The following is a 6000-nucleotide window of genomic DNA, read 5'->3' as shown; positions in this document are numbered from 1 at the left end:
CAAGTGGAACTTCCTTCTGTTCCATTGGTTGATTGTTTTCACTGTCAGAAATTTTCTCCTTATTTCCAGGTTGAATCTCTCCTTGATCAGTTTCCATCCATTATTCCTTTTCTGGCCTTCAGGTGTCTTGGAAAATGGCTTGACCCCCTCCTCTCTGTGGCAGCCCCTCAAATATTGGAAGACTGCTATCCTGTCTCCCCTGGTCTTTCTTTTCACAACAGAGTTGGAAGGCACTTTGGAGGTCTTCTAGTCCAACCTCCTGCTGAAGCAGGAATCCCTATACCATTTCAGACAAATGATTGTCTAATCTCTTCTTCAAAACCTCCAGTGATGGAGCACCCACAGTTTCTGAAGGCAAGCTGTTCCTCTGATTAATTGTTCTCACTGGTAGGAAATTTCTTTTTCATTCTAGGTTTCATGATTTTGCAATAAAGTCAGAAACGGGGATGTCAACAGTAAGAGAACGAGAAAAGAAAAATGTGAGATGATAAATATTGTATCCTGATTTTATCTCACATGCTTAAGTTTGTAAAGTAAGGGATGGCACAAACAGTGTCATCCTTTTCATAGTACCTGACTCTTGAACTAAACTCTTAGTTTTAATTTTAATAAAAGGGACTTTGGGACTTAGGTAAAGGTTTCCCTCACACATATGTGCTAGTCGTTCCCGACTCTAGGAGGTGGTGCACATCTCTGTTTCAAAGCCGAAGAGCCTTTCTACTTGCATTTTTACGTGTTTTCAAACTGCTAGGTTGGCAAAAGCTGGGACAAGTAATGGGAGCTCACCCCATTATGCGGCACTAGGGATTCGAACCGCTGAACTGCCGACCTTTCGATGACAAGCTCAGTGTCATAGCCACTGAGCCACCGCATCCCAGTCATTGGGGCTTAAAGCTTATCCAATTTCTAAAGTTTCCAAATGTTTGGAATCTGGGCAACATGATACGGTTGAGATTGCATCAAAGAAATCCAGGCCATCCATAGGAGGATACGCTGTGAGCCTATAACTGGGTTTTCTGGATGAGCTGCTGTGTGTCTTCCCTGAAATGAATAAAAAGACTTTGAACTCCTTCTTCACCGCAAAGCTGTCCAAAGGGTATAGTAAAAAAAAAAGAACCACAAGGATGTGATTGAATCTCTCGACACACGTCAAAAAAAAGAAAAGATATCGCTTCAGTCACATCGTCATGGGTGCCGATTTTATTGACCCCTCCATTTCAGAACAATAAGTATTTGAATTACAATCAGGTGTGTCCTCAACAAGAAGTTGAAATAACTCAAGAGGTGTTGTGGCCCACCAGCGGCCTGCACGGATTGTGGCTGATCCCGACGACAAGGAGGCTGGTGTCGCACCAGCAGCCTGTGCAGCTGGCACTCGAGTCGGGCAGCGAGGAGGCTGAAGAGGATATGGTGCCAGAGGCAGTTCGGCAGTTCGAATCCCTAGTGTAGATCTCCTGTGTGAGAAGGGGGTTGGACTAGATGACCTTCAAGGTCCCTTCCAACTCTGTTACTGTTACACTTGTTTCAAAACTTCGAACTAAATGAATGGTTCTAAGCTTAGGACTACCTATACAGGTCAGGAAATGACTTCTTTCACTAACCAAAGAAAATAGCAGAATAAAAAGTTGTTTTTGTCAGAGTTGGTTGCAGCACACACAAGCAGCCTATTAAGCAGGATTCAAAACGTCTTTATATACATAACAACACACAAGGCATACAATATACCCTTGTAGGTTTTACCACGTTGTAGAGAAGAGAAATAGCAAGTGCAAACACAGCACAAAATGGAAGCACAAAATGGGGAAGACAAAATGGAGGAGAAGAGAGAAGCTAGTGCCCTTAAGCTTATATACAGAACAGTTAAGCCACGCCCAGGCTCCTTGCTGTCTCTTATGGTCCCATATAATAAATACTATGTTTCAGTTACCAAACAGTCCCCCATTGGCTGGCTTGTTGCTATGCCCTATTCCAGTCCATGAATATACTCTGACCGTTTTGTAGTGCTTTGCTACTTCAAACTCACCACAAGTGATGTTTTTGGTTAGACAGCTGACGTTCATGATGATTTTGGTAGGATCCCAGGTGCATTCTTCTTCCGTTGCCTCTTCGTAGCATTTCCGATGTTGGAAACAGCAGCTGATTCCAGAAAAGAAATCAAAATATCGTTAGGAGAGATGGTTCGTGAACATATTGGCAACTTCAAGGTTCAGTCTCGGCTGATTCTATTGCTTTAAGCACATTCGCTTTGGAGTATTTCTGAACAGCCACAACACTAAAAGAATGGAAAGACTTATCAAGAATCGAACTGATCTGATTTCAATCTCACCACCAGTTGCTTCAAGGATTAGCATTTGTTTTTCAAACTTATCTTAGAATAGAATAGAATAGAATAGAATAGAATAGAATAGAATAGAATAGAATAGAATAGAATAGAATAGAATAGAATAGAATAGAAAACTTTATTGGCCAAGTGTGATTGGACACACAAGGAATTTGTCTTTGGTGCATATGCTCTCAGTGTACATAAAAAGAAAAGATACGTTCGTCAAGAATCATAAGGTACAACACTTAATGATAGTCATAGGGAAAAATAAGCAATCAAATCATATTAGGAAACAGTCAATATAAATCTTAAGGATACCAGCAACAAGGTTACAGTCATACAGTCATAAGTGGGAGGAGATGGGTGATAGGAACGATGAGCAGATTAATACTAATGCAGACTTAGTAACTAGTTTGACAGTGTTGAGGGAATTATTTGTTTAGCAGAGTGATGGCGTTCGAGAAAAAACTGTTCTTGTATCTAGAATAGAATAGAAAGAAGAGAAGAGGAGAGAGGAGAGGAGAGGAGAGGAGAGGAGAGGAGAGGAGAGGAGAGGAGAGGAGAGGAGAGGAGAGGAGAGGAGAGGAGAAGAGAAGAGAAGAGGACTAGAATTCTTTATTGGCCATGTGTGATTGGACACAGAAGGAATTGGTCTTTGGTCCAAATCTCACCCATCTACTTCATCCACCGGGAAGCCCTCCATCTCGAATCGGCAGGCACAGCCGTAGTCTTCAAAGTCTCTTGGACAAACGCCAGTCACACACTTCATTCTACTCACAAAGTTGAGCAACGGAGGAAAGCTGGTGAATACAGACTGAAGCCAAGTGAAGTGAGAGCCCAAGCAATCTGCAAAGATGGGAAGAAGCTAATGGTCAAACTGACATCCAAGCAAAGTCAAGGATAAGTTTGACATCTGCAGCATCTCAGGTTCTGCTCATCCTTCACTTAAAAAAAAAAAAAAAAATAGAGCGGGACTATCCGTGGAGGGCTGTCTTGCAAATCTCTTAATTTCCAAGCAAGCAAAGGAAGGAGAAACTGGTGAGTAGAAATAGGAAATGCAAGTTTAAGTAAACCTTGTAGACCTTATTGTCAGTGGTGGGATTCAGCCAGTTCGCACCTATTCGGGAGAACCGGTTATTAACTTTCTAAGCAGTTCGGAGAACTGGTTATTGGAAGAAATCTTATTTTGTTTTTTTCCCACTTTACAGGGCTAATCCTGTAAGGAAGGCAGGAAGGAAACATTCTGGTGGTGTTTCTAGCCTAATCTTTATTGCCCTGCTTACAGAAACTGCCTCTCTGGTTAACCCTTATTACATTGTAACAGCTAAGGCGAAGCACCCATCGATGTGAGCAATGTTGAGTTGGCCACGCCCACACGGTCACATGACCACCGAGCCACGCCTACCCAGCTGGTCATTAGGACAGAGAACCGGTTGTTAAATTATTTGAATCCCACCACTGCTTATTGTGAATGTCTTTTGGCAACATAACGCCTAGCTGGAAAATCCCTGCTCACTGTCACCCCTGCCCTAGTTACCTCCCAACTTGACTACTGCAATAAGCTCTACATGGGCTTGCCCTTGAAAAGCATCCAAATGTGTTCAAAATGTAGTGGCCCATGGGTGGTTTTCGGAGGTGGTATTCAGCAGGTTCTGACCAGTTCTGGAGAACCGGTAGCAGAAATTTTGAGTAGTTCGGAGAACCAGTAAATACCATCTCTGACTTGCCATGCCCCCATCTATTCTCTGCCTCCGAGTCCCAGCTGATCGGGAGGAAATGGGGATTTTGCAGTAACCTTCCCCTGGAGTGGAGAGGGAATGGAGATTTCCTTCCCCTGCCATGCCCACCTAGCCACGCCCACCAAGCCATGCCATGCCCACCAAGCCACACCCACAGAACCAGTAGTAAAAAAATTTGAAACCCTTCACTGGTGATTTTCTATGTTTCACCTCTCTTGAGAAAGCTGAATTGGTTGTTGATTTGCTTCCAGGTTTAATTCAAACTGCTAATGGTTACCTTTAAAGTCTTACATTGCCAGGGGTCAGATTATTTGAATGACCATTTTTTTCCCATCTACCTGATCCACCAGAGCAGGGTATGGAACAGGACCCCTCTCTTAAAGAGATCCATCTGGTGGAACTAAGAAGAAGGCCCTTCTCTGTGGTGGCGCCCAACCTTTGGAAATATCCCTGTCGAAATAATTTTGGCCCCACTTCAATGCTCCTTCCAAAGGCCTTGAAGTCGTGGTTTTGCAGAAAAGCCTGGGGACCTCAGGGTGATAGGGTGTCTTTCAAGTGGTTGGTTTGATTATTGTCCCGTGGGGGGCGGGGGGGTTTGCTATTGGCTTTTGTATTGGGGTTTTATTTCTGTAAGCTTACCATGAGTTGGGCGGCCATGTAAATTTTCTTGAGAAGCAAGGAAGGAAGGAAGGGAGGGAGGGAAGGAGGGAGGGAGGGAAAGAGAATGGAAGGAAGGAAGGAAGGAGAGAAGGGAGGGAGGGGGGAGGGAGGGAGGGAGAGAAAAAGAAAGCAAGAAAGAAAAAAAGGGGGAGGGAGGGAGGGAAAGAGAGTGGAAGGAAGGAAGGAGAGAAGGGAGGGAGGGAGGGAGGGAGGGAGAAAGAGAAAGAAAGAAAGAAAGAAAGAAAGAAAGAAAGAAAGAAAGAAAGAAAGAAAGAGGGGGAGGGAGGGAAAGAAAGAGGAAGGAAGGAAGGAAGGAGAGAAGGGAGGGAGGGAGGGAGGGAGAAAGAAAGAGAAAAAGAAAGAAAGAAAGAAAGAAAGAAAGAAAGAAAGAAAGAAAGAAAGAAAGAAAGAAAGAAAGACGGAGGGAGGGAGGGAGGGAGGGAAAGAGAGTGGAAGGAAGGGAGAAAGAAAGAGAGAGAGAAAGAAAGAAGGAAAGAAAGAACAAACAAAAGGAAAGAAAGAAAGAAAGAAAGAAAGAAAGAAAGAAAGAAAGAAAGAAAAAGAAAAAAGAAAGAAATGCCTATTTACAGCACAATGTGGCTATCAAACCAAGTAATTATGTCCACATTTATAATTATCTGCAGAAATCGGCCCTTGCGCATCCCACAAGGAAGTGAGCACAGAAGTCACTCGGTCATAGTCTTTCTACTCTGGTAAAATGTGCTGCGCTTCTATTTAAAATAGAGTCATGTGTCTATCGATGTTAATGGGCATTCTATCTATGCTTCCATCTACATTAATTAGCTCGTAGAAGTTTTATAAAAATGTGTGTCCTGTATAATTCCTAATGCATTTCCTTTTCTTTTGTGATAAATAAAATCCCAGAAGAATCCACTTTTTGTATCGTTCACCTATGGCACCTTTTAGTAGGAGATCAGTGGTCAAAATAATGGGGAAGGGATTTCTTCTTTGATCCTCTCATTTTCTCTAATATGCTTTTTGCCTGATCAGCAGACCTAAAGGTCTTCACTTTAGCTTCCTGCCTTCCTCCCTCCCTCCCTCATTCTCTCCTTCCTTCCTTCCTTCCTTCTCCTTCCTTCCTTCCATCCTCCCTCCCTCCTTCCTTCCTCCCTCCCTTCTTCCCTCCCTCCCTCCTTCCTTCTCCTTCCTCCCTCCCTTCCAACCCCCCTCCCTCCTTCCTCCCTCCCTCCTTCTCTCCCTCCTTTTTCTTCCTTCCTTCCTTCTTCCTCCCTCCCTCCCTCCTGCCCTCCCACCTGC

Source organism: Pituophis catenifer, unplaced genomic scaffold (assembly GCF_029215685.1).
Source record: "Pituophis catenifer annectens isolate HBS135680 unplaced genomic scaffold, rPitCat1.0.hap2 SCAF_3, whole genome shotgun sequence".
In the NCBI taxonomy this organism is placed as follows: Eukaryota; Metazoa; Chordata; class Lepidosauria; order Squamata; family Colubridae; genus Pituophis; species Pituophis catenifer.
Note: the sequence above shows the minus strand (reverse complement) of the source record.